We start from the raw sequence: 15883 nt of genomic DNA on the forward strand, positions 1-15883 counted from the left end.
TAGCAACCTTTGCACTACGCTGTCCTTTCAGCCTGGATGCTCTTTCCCCCACTCTCATGACTGCGCCTGGTCATTCTGACTTCAGTGGAATCATCGCCACCTCAAAACCCTTCCCAACCAGCCCGAGGTGGGCCCCCAGGCCCTTCACAGCACAGCACCCTATTTCAATCATGAGTAACTGTTATTTTCCTTATGTGTGTGCTTGTTATTGTCAGTCTCCCACACCAATGCGTGTATTCCAGGAGATCAAGGATCTTGGCTGTCTTCTCACTGCTATTATCAGCCTGTAACAGTGGGTAGCACTGTTACATCTGCCAAATGAGTGAATGAAAAATGACTAAGGAGACCCCTACCTTAAAGTTGTGCCATGCCTCCAAATAGGCTCACTAACCCTGTAAGAGTCTGGACTCAGGTAACAGAGACAGGACTCTAAAGGGCCGTAAGTCACAGGAGGCAGCAGCTTTCGGCTCTTACTGCCAAAGGAAGGAAGAATGAGACACTGACATGCCAAGAACGCCTCCTGCTTGGCTCTTGCCCAACTATGTTACAATATAATTTGGAGAAATTAGCCCTCCTCTGCAACACCCCTCCTCCCCTGCAAGGGAAAGTTAACACACTCAGAGAGAATCAAAGAGCGGAATGCAAACACCAGAGAGGAAATGACTGATTAAAAACACATTAGGAGGATAATACAAACATTAACTGCATCTCCCCTTTGAGAACTGGGAGAGTATTTGGTGTGAAACCCACAATTTGGTGACTGATTAGACACTGTCACACTGCCCTCTACTTATCTCATGTGTGTGTGTTCTCCTCACCCTTCCCCTAGCTCCAGTAAGATCCTCGGTGCCTGGAGGGCTGGGAGCAGCCACTCACTTCTATCTCCTGTATCTTCTGCAGCACAGAGCAGTAACACCGTGGAGCGGGCACTCCTTTATCTCCACAGCCTGAGCACAGACACACGTCACCTTGGGGGAGACGCTGTGCAGAACCCATGTCATTTGCTGATGTCAGCAGCCTGACTTTCAGAGATTCCCCAGAGAGAGTGGGTGAGGCAGGGGCCCACCCACCCTCATAAAGGATCCTACACTCATGGCTGAGAGATTGCACCAGCCCTGGGGTGCATGACGCAGACCAAGGAAGAGCCTTCCCCACTCCCGCCACACCTGACCCAATCACACACCCAACGAGGCAGGGACACTGAAATGCAGCCAAACCCCAGATCTACCACCCGGAGGGACAGTCAGTAACTGTTCTCCTCAGCCAGGGGTGCCAAAAGGGGCAGAGCCTGGCACAGATGGAGTTGGGCGTACGAGTCACAGAATTAAACAGTGAACTTACAGCTCTCACTTCTTGCAAAGAGGGAAGCCTACCCTTTTCAAATTTTGCATTAAACAGACTGAAGTCACCCAGCATGAGTGGGAAAGCTCTATTTCATTAGACTCTCCAGATGTTTTCAGATCCACTCAGTGGCCAACCCATTTCGTAAACCACCTCTTCTGACCCAGTAACCCATGCTGCAAACCCGTCTGCTCCCCAAGTTCCCACGTGAGGCCCCGGGACTTAGGATCGCTACTTGGTTAATAGAATGTTTTGATTTTGCCTTCATAGGACCTCAATAATCATGAAAAGCTTAAAGCCAAACTGCTGATGGAATGAGGAAATCAAACCCAGATATGCCTTCCTTCCTCCTTCCGCAATTCCCTTTTTACAAAGGTGGCAGGGAAGCAACATGCTGGGAGCCGAAATGCCAGCTTTGTTACTACCAATCCAGTTCCAGCCTCAGGTGGAAACAGCCTCTCTGGGTCTCCATTTCCTCATCTCTCCAAGGAGGGGATAGACTGTCCGGGTGGAAAGGCCACACCTGGCCTGCTGAGCACAAGCCCCCACAACATTCAGAGTCATACAACCTAGAGTTCAAATCCCAGCTGTCCCCCACTGGCTGGGCTTGACCTTGAATGAGGTAGTGATCTTTCTGAAAGTTGGTTTCTTTATCTGTAGAAAGAGAAGACCATTGCAACCTGACCAGATTGTTTCGAAAAGTGCTGATAACATGTCTAGCCTACAGCAGACCCAGAAACTTCAGTGCCTGTTAGATTTTCCTTTGCTGACTCTAAAACTCCACTCTAATCAAGTTGTTGTGTCTTTTTCCATGTTGCGAACTCCAGGATTATTAGCTTGCCACAGAACAGCAGCTCAAAACACATTTTCTTCCTATTGGGTTAAGGCGCAACACCCAGCCTTCTGTTTAAACTTCTATTTAAAGAACTTGCCTGCCAGGCAAAGGAGTTTAAGATCAAGAGGCACCTTCCTCAAGCCACACTTCTGTCCCTCGCTGGGTTGAGCGCCATGGCTCAGAAAGTGCAGCCCGAGAAAAAAAGCCTTCTGGCAGGCTGCACTCCGCTGGGGACACGCACTGTTGAGAAGTTTTAAAACTGAACAGGACACATTTCTGACCTCAGAGAACATCTAGTTTTATGCTTCCGTTCGATAAGTCAGGTTCCTTAAGTGTAAAATGAGAAGGCTAGACCGGGTGATGTTTTAGGGATCTTTTCACTATAACATCTCAGACTACTGCCAGAGCCACAGACTGAAATGTAACAACATAATTGAAAACACAAAGGAACCAGGCAGAACAGCTGTCCTCCCCCAATGTCACTTGCCAACAGACTATCCTTTGTAATCACATCAGGGAAGAGTAGCTAATAACACTTCTGTCCTATTTATTCCCAATTAAATCAGATTGTTTGTTGTTGTTTTAACTATAGGTGCTCCCACCAAGCCACAGAAACTCCCTTTCTCTCCGTCATTATGTGGTTTTCCTGATCGGACTACATAGCAGCAAACTGAATCCTTATGAAACCGGTACAGGACTAACCTGTTCTCCTGTTCTTGCTGGGAAGGGCAGCAGTCACACTCCCTCTTTCCTGGAGCTTCATGTTGGCCTTATGAAAACCCCAGTCCGGATCAGACAGGGAGGGAGGAGGGCCCGGCCACCTGCAGAAGTAAAGCAGAGGCTCCCAGCCCACCTGTTTGCTCTCAGTTTCGATTCTGGAGCAGCTGCCTCCCAAGGTGTTACAAATCCAGCAGCCACTTGCTCCTACTCATTCATTCTATTTCCTCCCCGCCCCTGATGCAAAATCTGGCAACGGTGCAGAAACACAGTTCCAGCTCTGAGTCACCACCCCGCTGTGGCCAAGCGGAGCACTGGCTGGGGGTAAACAACGAGGCAGGCGCTTTGTGTGTCCAGGCCTTGATGCTTCTGTCCCTGGAGACAGTGAGGTTGGCTGCCCCTCTAGAAAAAGGACCGAAGAAACACCCTCCACCTAACAGGCTCTGGAGTCAGAATGAACTGCCCAGTTTCGTTCTGCCACACAGTGGCTGAAGTCAGCCCAATGCAGAGCTTTTGATGGAGAAATGATGGCTCCTATATCACCTCAGGTAGGTATCCTCCACTTCTCAAAAATTCATGTTACACCTCTCATTTTTATGAAACACCCACATTAGTACTCGTTTTTGCTAACTGAAAGAAATCCAAAGAGGATGTTCGCTTCTACGAAAAAGGGTGAGAAGCAAAAATAGCATTCAGCATTTGTCTTGCAGCCAATCGTGAGAGGCAATGCACTGCCCCCAACCCCAGCAGTGAAAGTGGCGCCGCCAAGCGCCTTCCCAGGGAACTACATTCAGCATCAAGGGGCCGTGTCTTCAAACTGCCAGGGAGCATCTGTGCTTATTAACCTCAACTTATTTTGTGCATTAATGCATATACTGTATGTTAGTGTTATTTTAGATTTTATGTGTAATTTGGTATGATTTTATAAGTTATTGCGGGGGGGTTGGGAACGCTCAAAAATGTTTCCACATAACTTAATGGTAATTATGTCTTCACACTATTGCAACTTATGAAGTGTTTCATAGGAAAGCTCCACTTTCGGAGAGCAGGGGAAACCTGTGTTTTACACGGTCAGGGCCACGAAGGGGTTGAGCAGTTATAAGCCACAATACATACTCCCCCTGGTAACAATCTACGAGTCTGTCATCACTGCTTGGGATGGCTAAGGCCCACTCAGCATTGATTTAACCATGTGGCCCTTGCTCCCAGAAAAGACCTGGGAAGGAGAAAGTGAGAGGGGACAGAAAAGGAAACTAAGGAACCAAAGTGCCTTTACTGCCTGTGGCTTCATCACCACAGCCTCAGATCAACACTGTGGCTCTCTGCAACCTAGGTCTAGACGCAGTCATGACACAGGTGACCACAAGAAATACAATATAAGCTCCACGGGACAAGGACTTCTGTTTTCACAGCTATGTTCCAGTGCCTATGTAGTGCCTGGTATGTAGTAGGTGCTCAGTAAATATTTGTTGAATGAAAAGAAAACACAGGGGATTTTATTCTTCTACTTGGGATGACAGTGTTACTAAAACCTATGTCCCTTACCAGCATTTTCTCCCTTTCAGAAATCTCCACATCTTTTATCACTGCTACGCCTGCCTATAGCGAATGGTATAAATCTCTGAATGCTGAGATGATTTACTGTGAAACTGATAAAGCTCAGGCTTTAGGGCCCCTCACTTTCACAAGCCCCCCCCCAGGAAGGACCCTAGCAAAGTGTTGCTGTGCTTCCCAAAATTTCCTATCTCACAAACTTGTCTCAACCACAGGGGAGACATGCCCTAGCCTACAGGCACATCCTACTGCACACATCAGCTGCTTAAAGACTGCAGTAGTTTGAGAATACAAACTCCGTTTGTCCACATGTATTCAGCCCTACTATGTGCTTTCCATTCTTGGGTGCTTTGGGGTAAAACCACGTTTAGAACATAATTATCCCCACTGAATAGGAAGGTACAATTTAATAGACCAGACTGATGTGGCCATATGTAGATACAAGTAAATACAGATTTTACATATTAAACATAAATACAGGAGTAGGCAAAAGTAGGTTTACGGTTGTAAGCAGGCAAAGCAGTTTATTTTTGCATTATTTATTAATGATTGTATTATTTTCCATATGAACAACTGTAAATTTACTTTTGCCCGTCCATGTAATGTAAATAAACATAAGTACATATCAGAGGCGGCATGATAAAAGTAAAACAAGGCACGCCTATCTGCTAGAAGCAATACATTAAGTACAATGACCCTAGAAAGTACTATATCACATTACCCTCATATACAAATGAGGCTATGGAGGCCCAGTGGAGTCAAGTGCCATCCCAAGGCCACCTGACCAGTAAGTGACAAGGTCAGAAGTCACACCTGGATCCGCCTGATTCCCAAGTGTGGGCTTGTTCTTAGCAGCTACACTTCGGCCAATAGCCAGTGGCTCAACAGAGCCTCCCAAAGGTCTGGGGAGACTCACTGGCTTCAGAGGTGCCGGAGCCTCATGGAGCACCAGCAGCGGCTGCAGGCTTCCCTCGCCCACATTCCTGGGGGCGGAGGGACAGAGTGCCATGAGCTCACACACCAGGCGTGCAGGTATAGCCCTTTTTCACCAGGCAGCAAGCACCCTAGCAGGAATCAGTGACAGCTCCTCGGAGCCAGCAGAGGCCACGTGAGAGGCTCCCACCCTGTGGCCCTGCCTCCAAACTTCCTTGTCCCTGGTGCCAAACCGATCGTGCTGGAGCACATCTCCCATTCCACTGTCTCCTGGTGCACACCCTCTGTGGCTCCTATGGCCTCCTCATCTCTCACCACTTCTCTACACCCTCGGCTCCTGCCGTCTTTCACTGTTCACCAGCCCCCAGGTCACCCTGTCCTTCCTGCCTCCGGGCTTAGGCTCCTGCTGTCCTTTCCCCCAGTGAATTCTGCACATCCTTCAAGGCCCCTTCTCTCCCCAGGGGCCCTATCGCTCCAGGCCACTCTGCTTCTTTACTCCCCGAATACTCTCAGCACCGAAGGCTAACACTCTTCATACAGCAATACTTCTCAACAGCTCTTTTTCAATTTCCCTTCCAAAAATTAAGTGCTACATATTCTAAAGGGTACCAACTAAAAAGTACAAGTTCCCTCCAGTTCAGTGTCGGTCTCAGGGGCAAAGCCTTCTCCAGTCTCTTGTGTATGGGTTTTTACTTTCTTTTATGAAATCTCTATGCATTTAAAATTTTACATGTACAATTTTTGGAAAAATGTGCATAAATAAAATAACACTGTATATATTGTTCTGTAACTTGCTTCTACTTTACATATCTTGGACTCTTCCACATCTGTATGCAGAGACGAACATAGTAATCCCCCCCACACACAGCTCTGCTAGGACTTCCACCGAGAGAGGTGCCCTGGGGCCCACCCCATCAACTAACCTGCACCGACAGGTATCAAGAGGTTTCAAATTGATTAAGTGAAAGGAAAAAAAAAAACAAATTAGTTTTATTTGGACCACACAGATTTTTTAAGTTGAGCCGAAGTTTAAAAATAGGAGAGCTTTACGTAAAACTCCAGCTCATCTTGAGGAGAGGAAAACTGCGGCAGCCCCGGGCCCCAATGAGAGGGGGAAGGGCACCTTCAGGTGGCCTCGGTCCCCACCACCCCTGCGGGTTCCCGACGGTGAGCAGGGACGCCTGGCGCTATTTGCCATCATACCTGCGTGTCTCTTTTTCTTACTGGAAGAGAAATATCTCTGCAGCCCACCTCAACCAGAGTTGGGAAAACGAAAGATAAACAGAGTGAGCGGAGTGTTCCGAACACAAACTGGAAAGCACAAACCCAGCCTGCTGCTTTGTCAGTTGCTCGGCCTGTGCAGGTACCGGAGTGTGCAGCCGTCTCGTACCAATGCCACTGATGCTACAGAATCGCTTCCCTTTAGGGAGGAGAGCTAGTTGGGGTTTTTTTCAATTTTTAAAAATCCTTACCCAAGGATGTGTTTTTATTGATTTTAACGAGAGAAGAAGGGAGAGAGAGAGAAACATAAACGTGAAAGAGAACCATCGATTGCTTTGCCTCCTGTATGCATCTCGATTGGGGATTGAAGCCACGATCGTTTTGGCATACGGGGCAACGCTCCGACCAACTGAGCCACCAGGCCAGAGGAAGGAGACCTATTTTAAAGAAAATATTTCTTGCCTAAGAGCAAGAATTAAAAGAAGATGGCAAAAATTAGGCCCAAAATTTTCCTTTTCACAAAAACATTTTGGAAGAACCTTCCCGACAACAGTGGACACAAACTCGCCTTAGCCCTCCCTGACTGCGCTCCTGAGGAGGTAAGAGCCTGCACAGCCTGCAGACTGCTTCTCCCTCAGACTGAAAACCCACAGAGGCACCACCCACTGTGCTGGCCCTAAAGACTCCGAAGGCAGAGAGGTACCAGAGGGACACCTACGGGGACCATTGAGAGCAGGTGGGGACGCCTACAACAGAAAAGCATCTGACCAGGAGCTTGCTGCTTGGGACGAGATCACGGACCTCCCCCCCCAACCCAAAACATACACAGTCCACTGGGGTGTTGCAATTGTCTAGAAGGAAGCGATTCTCTAGAATCAGTGGTGTTAGTATGAGACAGGGCTGCACATTCCGATATCTGCACAGGCTGAGCAATTAACAAAAAAGCGGGCTGTGTTTATGTTCTCCAGTTTGTTTTCGGAATACTCCGCTCACTTTGTTTACCTTTTGTTTTCCCAGTTCTGGTTGAGGTGGTGTTTAGAGCACAGCCCTGGAGTCCAGGCCCCAACACCCACCCGCATCACAGATAAGGAAGCTGCTCCAGAAAGCAGATTTAAAACATTGCCACCATGTTCTAAAACTAACTGCTTCTGCTAGGTATTTGAGAGGAATCTTTAAAAGGCTCACAATTTACTGGACAATCACACCTGAATGACCCTGTATTACTTGCCCCCAACAATATGGGACATAGCACATTCACTCATTCATGTAATAGGTATTTGAGAGCCACCTAGATGCCAGGCCCGCAGTGTCTCACGCTGCCTGAGGAATCAAGGAGAGGGCGGGGGAGGGTTAACAGCATAGTCTCTATACCCTGTCAAAGGTGAACCAAAGGACAGAGCTTTGCAGATTCCAGATTCATGAATGACAACCCGTCTTCTTCATCATGAGCTGTAAATTCTCAAGCAGTTTATTAAGCCAACTTGACATCAGCTTGAGACCTTTTACCATAAAGGGCAACCCTTGCTTTCCAGAAACCACAGTACTGAGTTTTAGAGCTGAAACTGGCACGGAGATCACCTCTGCAACCCCTTTGTTTTACAGATGAGGAAGCAAAGGTCTGCGAAGGTTAGAGAACGGCTTAGGGTCACAGTTATGACCAACCATAAATCAGCGCCAGGTTCCCGAAAACGAGGATTATAAAAAAATCACACATTGTTTTAAAATTAATTTCCTGCCTTAAACAGAATCCATTTCCCAGTGACTAACTTCCACTAACAGACATGAAAAATATATTTTAAAGCTGGGAAACTTGGGGGGCCAGTCAAAAGACCTTGCACGGAAACCCTGTGCTGCTGGTCTGGCTTCGAGTGGCACATAAAACGCACACAGGGGACAGGGCCACTTGAAGACAGAGGCAAAGACTGGAGAGGTTCGTCTGCAAGACAAGGAATAGAGAGAATTGCCAGAAACCGCCAGAAACATAGAGAAAGGCCTGGAATGGATTTTCCTCCAGAGCCTTCGAAAGGAACCAACCCTGCCAACGCTTTGGTTTTAGACTTCTGGCCTCCAGAACGGTAAGAGGGTAAGTTTTTATTGTTTTAAACCACTAGGTTTATAGTAATTCCCTAAGGCAGTTCTAGGAAATGATACAGAATCTGTATTAGTTTGGTGGCACTGACCTATTGCAAACCCAATCAGTCAAAAGTGTGGAAAAGCTGTCCCAAAGTCAGTAGGACCTTGGGACCCACTCAATAGTAGTACAGGGTCCAAAACAAGGGAGCCTAAAAAAGAAAAGGAAAGTTCTATTTTGAATGAACCAGACCACACCTAGGAGAGACAGCCATGATCGTGGAGGACACCAGTGGGTCAAAGCCTCCTCACTGAAGGAACTGCAGTTTTATGGTCTGGGAGGACTCAGGCATATGACCACTGTCATCATTTTGGAAGGGCCATCACAAGGAAGAGTAATTTGATTTGTCTCCTGAGAGCCAAGATGTAGAACTAGAATCAGTGGATACATCACGGGAGACATTTTTCAAGGAATTCTGCATCAGCAATGTCACAGTCAGAGTGGCCTCTGAACATCAGCCTGGCTGGCTGCCTCCTGCTGGTGGAGCTTTTCAAGCTCAGGCCAGGAAACCACTTGGCGAGATATTGCTACAGAAAGAATACAAACCCCAGGCCTGACATCTGCCAAGATGACCTCATGCTCCTCTCCAGCTCTGTGGTTCTAGTAAGCCATGAAACACACCGTTTAGCAGGTATGTGAGTCAAGAGGCTTCTGCAATACATGGGTTGGATGAAGAGATTCTGAGCACCAGGAGATATTTTGGTGGGAAAACAGCAAAGCGAGGCCCTGTGCAGAGCTGACTTAGAACTCATGCCCAACCCCCAGGAATCTGGCTGCAGCAGCAGCAGGTGGACACAGCCCCACAGTGGAGGCTGGGTCAGCCCCTGAAGCACCCTCTCATGGGACACATACACCGAGATTGACAAAGCTATGTCAAGCTTTTCCTCTTAGATACACAGCTTTATTTTTTTTTAATATTTATTTATTTATTTATTTATTTTTCGAGAGAGGGGAAGGGAAGGAGAAAGAGTGGGAGAGAAATATCAATGTATGGTTGCCTCTCATGCATCCCCTGCTGGGAACTGGCCTGCAACCCAGACATGTGCCCTGACTGGGAATCGAACCGCGATACTCTGGTTCGCAGGCCTGCACTCAATCCACTGAGCTACGCCAGCCAGGGCAGATACACAGCTTTAATAGTTGAGTGTGGCCAGGATCCATTAACAAACATCTGGGACTATATTTAAAAAGTAACAGTCATGCCCTGGCCAGTAAGACTCAGCTGGTTGGAGCAATGACCCACAGACTGAATGGTCATGGGTTCAATCCCCAGTCAGGGCACATACCCAGGTTGAGGGTTTGATTCCCAGTCAGGGTACATACAAGAAGGCAACCAATCAATGTCTCTCTGTCTCTCTCTCTCTTTGTCTCTCTGTGTCTGTCTGTCTCTCTCCCCCCTTCTCTCTCTCAAAGCAATTTTTTTTAAATGGCCTCTGGTGAGGATTAAAAAAAAGAAGAACGGTCACCATTTCCTGAGTACCTGCTATTTTGAGTAACTGCTTGAGACGCTTGCATGCATTACTTCGAACAGCTACTTTAGCACTGGAAGCCATCATCATCTTAGGGAACAGTGGTTAAGAGGGGATAAGTCACTTGTCTAAGGCCGTACATTTCAGAAGGACCTAGATTTCACCTTGGAATCCAAGTCCAGAACCTGAACTCTTTTCCCGTATCACGATGTCTCCTCTGTACCCAACTTCAGGGATGTCATCAGTTCAGGGTAAACGACAATACCAGGCAATGAGGAGGCAAACAGGCACCTTTCCCTTGCTGGGCCTCAGTCCCCTCATCTGTAAAATCGGAAAGGTTGGGGATGATAAGCACCAGGTGCTGCTCTGCTAGTTCATTTTCTCCATGTCACCTCCACACAGGTAGGTCTGAGAAAGCGGTGGCAGGGAAGGGGTTCGCTCTCTAGCACTAACCACAAGGGGGACACAGCTAGTAACTCTTCTCCTACTGCCTCCATGGAAGAAGGAAACCAAGAACAGGCACGAAGTCAGCGGCATGAGCTCACTCACAGGTGCGCGGTGTAGAATGACCCACATAAATCTTGACATTTAGCACCTTACTCCATAAACCCAGGCTGTGCTGCAAAGTATCAGCACACAGATCTGAGGGCCGGCGGTGCCAGAGCCCAGGGGACGGCCACGAGGAATTAAAGGGCAGGGTCTTTGTTTGGAAAAGATCAAGTTGTCAGTGGGGAGTGAGAGGTACAGCAGCCCGGGCACATTCCAGGGGTAGGAACCTCCTGCAGCGGCTCCCACCGCCGCCCCGCACACTGTCCTGAATTGGGTAGGGCACCTTCCACCTCCATGCTGCTTTCTCCCACACCCACTCAGGACCTCCTAAAGCCTCCTGAGGCCACCTATTTCCCTGCTGCCCCTCTGAGCACCTCCTAGCAATGGTACTAGAGAGCCCACCACGCAGAGGCACCGGGCCAGCATCCGTCCGTGACCTGGGGGAGGGGGAGCACCCCACCCTCAGTGCTGCGGTGGGTGAGGACATCCGGGCAGGGAGGAGCTCTCTCTGCCTGCCTCACTTCTAGAAATAGGCAAATGGGATGATTTCGGAAACACCTTCCCAGCCCCATTTCCTTCTCAATTTCCTACTAATGCAGCATGCCAGGAAGAAGGTGCCTCGCCCGCAGAACCCCGAGTACCCAGATCTTCCAGTGAGCAACACTCTGAGCCCGGGTGTAATATCCTGACAGACTTGTCTGGCTTTAATCTAGTATTTCCTTCTTTTTTCTTTTTGGTTGGGTGGGGGGCAAAGCAGGACAAGAGAGGGGGCTGAACTGGGGAAAGGCATGGAAGTCAGTGGATGAGTGAGAGTCTGGAGCCAGGGCTGGGTTCCAATTACAGCCCCACGCTGCCCATGCGGGCTTTGTGAATGACTTCTAAATGGTGCCTGGCATCAAGGAAGTGAACAATAAGCTGTCCTTATCGGGGTCCCCTCTCCCTAAAGAAAGCCCACTAGCTCTTCCTCTCCCTCAACAGAGTGACCACCATGCCAGTGTGCCAGACTCCTGTAGATAGTAAGAATGTGGGTGGGGAAGAGGGATAGTGGATAAAGAGCCACATAAAAGAGATAGCGTAACCGTAACCTCGGTGAACATATCCTATCATGTATTCCAGGCACCCTGCGGGCACCATCTCCTGCCTTATTATAATCCTAGGAGGCAGGTACTGTTCTCTCCATTTTACCGATGAGGAAGCTGAAGATGGGAAAAATTAAGGGGCTTGTACAAGATTACACAGCTCAGTAGGGGCAGAATCGGGATTCAAACTGAGGTCCTTTGACTGCAGAATTAGAGACAAAGGTTGAAATATTCCTTATGAAGACAGCATGGCGAAACTAGCTCCTTAAATTTCCAAGGCAAGAAGAAACTGCAGGTACAGGGTAAGGGCTTCACAGAGGGAGCCATTCTTGCTAGAGTGTCCATGTTCTGAAAATAAATCACCCGCCTTCCACATCCCTGTCTGGGGCCCCAGCAACCTGGTGTGGGAACTTGCTGGAAGCCTGAAGGTTAGAGCCCAGACCTGTTGCTGATCTTTAACCCAGAATGACTCTAGCTTTTGAAGTAAGTAAAGCACGAAGCCTCCTTGACCCCGCACCATCCACCTCTCCAAGCACGCCCTACTGTGGAGACGGCCACAGTCGCTGACTCTGAATTACACATTTAAACTGCACTTTTCTGGATCCAGACTCAATTCCCCAACGTCAAATTGTGTCAGCGGGGAGGGATGCGGATAGAGAGAGCTCAGTGAATCACTTTCTCTGCTAGTGATGGTATCTGATGCATGTTAAATGCCTCCCTGCAATTCCTCAAGTGTCTATTAATCAGTGAACCAAGAACACAGAGGGCGCCAAAGAAAAATCTACCATTGCAGGAGAAAAAAGCAACTTGTGAGACACCTCCTTCCTGAAGCACAAGGACTTCTAACCCCAAGGTTAGGCCGTGATGGTAACAGCCCAGTCACTGAGAAGCTCGGTCCTACCAGCTGCAAAGCAAGACATTAAAGAGCCCTCAACTAACAGAGGCAAAATCCACCTCCCCCCAGCCTCATGTGAGCACTGGCTAGGCCAAGGACAGAATTTGCCAAAACTGATTAACAGAAAAACTTGGAAAAGTCACCTGCTCTTGCAGATCTTCAGTTTCTCCTTCCCTGTAAACGGCCCTAGAATTCTATCAGTGCTCCCCAGCTGGCGAGCTCAAACAAGACACAGGATGGTCCCCAGGTCAGCTATCGGCCTGGCCCTTCTCAGGCTAAGTGTCCTCCCTGGGAAAGCTCGGGGTCTTTCCAAGCTCACTTGCTGCCGTGGTTACAACTCCTGAAGCTGTACCTCCGGTGCTGTCCACTCTTGAGCCCAGGGACCCTCCACACACCACAAAATCAACACAGTCCAAAATGCAACCCTTCCCAGCCTGTTTTTCCTCCTTTAGCCCCACCTTAGTAAAAGTCACTGGTTGGTGATTTTCAGCCAGGGGCATATGGAAAGAAGGCACTGATATTTTTGTTGTCACAATGACTAGGGGGACATGTAGTGGGCAGGGGGCCCCAGGTGCTAAGCAGCACTGTCCCGCACAGTGAAAATCTGTCCCTCCCAAAACAGCAACAGCAACGCCGCTTTGAAACGCCAGAAGACACCCTATCTCTTCCCCTCTTTCCCCGTCAGTCACTGAGGCTAGTCAATTCCACTGCCTACGTCACCAATCCAGTCCGTCCCCTCCACCCACACAGCATCCGGTGGAGGCCCGCGGGAGCCTCTGCATTATCATCCTATCTCAGCAGCCACCCGCCCACCTGCTCCCGACTCATTTTCAACAGTCCTCCTCACAGCTACCTGTAATGTCTCTAAGATGACAAATTGTGACTCCTTGCCTTAAAATCATCCAATAGCTCCCCTCACCTTCTGGATAAAGGCAAAGACCACCCTTTCTGTTCCCTGGTCCCTGGTTCCCCACTCTCTCATGTGGTGCCTCAGTGTCTTTGCTCACACTGCTCTATTTTCTTGATGGCTGGACCTCTGCCTAACTATCTATCCTTCGTGACTCAGTACAAGGGTCACCTCCTCCTAGAAGCCCTCCTTGACATGAGGCAGAGTTAACTGCCTGCTGGTGCACAATGGAGTCACATTTACCATCTCATTCTGATTACTCCGCTTGCCCTGCCTCTCTGTCAGCTCTGATTCCCCAGCACCAATACCTCGTATACAATATGAGCTTGATCAGTAGTCAATGAATTAGAATTAACAGCTGACAAAGCATTCTCTCCTGTGACATAATGACCTAGAGAGGCAGTTACTGTCATTATTACCATTTTACAGAAGAGGAAACCAAGGATCCGAGAGATTAAGTTCTTGTCCAGGTTCATGTGGCTACCTACAGGGCAGAGCCACACTTGAAACCCAGTTCTCTGATGCCAAATTCTTTGCTCATTGTCATATGTCGGTTTACATGAAAGGTTATAGAACTAACATCCATGTGGGCGTGGGAGGTACCACAAGCCTGCCCTCTTTAGACCCAGCAGTAACCTCGCCTGTAAGTTGAACTCTGGAAAATCCATCCACATTACGCAGCTACACAGCACCATGAGGAGGAGGAGCATCCTGTCCTGTCCTCTTCAGGCCTGGGTGGGGGTACAGGAGACTTCATGTACAGACAGAGCCCTGAAAAACCCATCCCACATTGCTCGGTTGCATGGCATTCTTCCGTCCCCATCATCCTCCCTTCCTACACCTTAATCATACTGTACAGCAAAGGAGCCTGGTTTTACTATCAGAAACGGCCACCCTCTGCCCGCATGCAGCAGGATGGCTCCAGTGTGCTGGCTGGGTGCAGGAGGGAGCAGCACTTGGGGGGGGGGGAGTGGCAGCATTTAAAGTTGCCATGCGTTAAGTGCCGGCCACTATTAATGGTCTGCCTGCAGAGAAGGTGTGTCAGGCAAGACTTCTGAGTGGCTGGGAGAGGAGCAGGAGAGCCGGGAGGGGTTGGAGCCTCACTGCCCCACAGCACCATGTGAAAGGCTACTCATTCCTAGCTACTTTCCCAGAGTTTTCACGAGCGCCTCTCACATGCCTTTTTGCTTCAGAAACACAAAGCAATTAGTAATGGGGTTTTAGACTTGACGGCTCTCACCACCGCTGCAGTGGAGCACGCTGCCACGCACGCGTGCACACACACATACTTGGCTCAAATTCAAACTTCAACGGCGATTAAGGAAATGTGCAGTTGGGATCTGCAAGCTTCTCATGGGGCGTGGAAAATGATAAATGCTCATTTCAGGGCTCTGGATGGCAATCACGACCCACTTCAACAATGGCATCCAGGCATCACCATGACAACCACCAAAAGACTTCCTTCCTCAGTGGCAAAGACAATAGAAATTTTAATTAAAGCCATTCATTTTTTTTCCTGACCGATGGAAGAAAAACATCAACAAAACCTTACCCAGAAATACATGGCCAGGAACACTTTCAGAATTCAAAACTACTTGAGGCTTTCCAGAGTCACACGACCTGTCCCTCTGTCCCCAAGGCACTCCAGCCTGCCCTCTCAACAACTCAAATTCCATAGATCTCATAAGTTTAGATTTGTCTCCATCTTTTAGGAGACAGACTAGGACAACAATTCCAATTTATTTTTCTGACTATGATAAAGAAGAGGATTTTAGTCATTTTTATTTTAGTCATAAAATTTCAAAAGATCTGACACATTTTTATAAAGAATTTCCAATAAACTCTCAGCTGACCCAAGATTAAACGAATGTTCAGTGGCCTTTGGGCAGAAATCAGATTTAGATTTGAGCACCTGCCCTGTTCCCCTGGGTGACCTTGGGTTAGTTACTTAACCCCACGAGCTTTCATTTTCTCATCTGGAGCACAGAGGTAATAATGCCCACTGCGGAGCATCGCGGGGAGAAGCAGTGATAACTGTAACATGACAGCACTCTGCCTAGTACATAGTGAGCAATCAATAAACAGCAGCAGGTATTATTGATTTGCCTTATTTAGCTCTGAAAGAATTAAGAAGGCCTTGTCCACTCTTCCCAGGAAATGTCTCTGGCATGTGTTGGCTCCTCTCCGAAATCCAAGCTTGCATCTCTCACCTGCATCTCCCAATGGCCTCCTGGCCTCCTTCTAGACCCTGC

The 15883-nt window shown here is 48.5% G+C and overlaps 1 protein-coding gene across 11 annotated transcripts in view; it reads right to left on the reverse strand.

Annotated features, from left to right (window-relative positions):
* PLEKHA7 (pleckstrin homology domain containing A7) overlaps positions 1-15883 on the reverse strand; it is a 208471-nt gene that overhangs the window by 91607 nt on the left and 100981 nt on the right. The window contains exon 1 of one of the 11 annotated variants that reach the window (XM_037150593.2): positions 2879-3003. The exons of the other annotated variants lie outside the window; for them this stretch is intronic. The gene's annotated coding sequence lies outside the window, so the exon portion shown is untranslated. Of the gene's footprint in view, positions 1-2878; positions 3004-15883 lie in introns of those variants that run through there. 11 annotated transcript variants of the gene reach the window in all.

This window comes from Artibeus jamaicensis, unplaced genomic scaffold (genome assembly GCF_021234435.1).
Source record: "Artibeus jamaicensis isolate MK-2021 breed Jamaican fruit bat unplaced genomic scaffold, CSHL_Jam_final contig_797, whole genome shotgun sequence".
Taxonomy (NCBI): domain Eukaryota; kingdom Metazoa; phylum Chordata; class Mammalia; order Chiroptera; family Phyllostomidae; genus Artibeus; species Artibeus jamaicensis.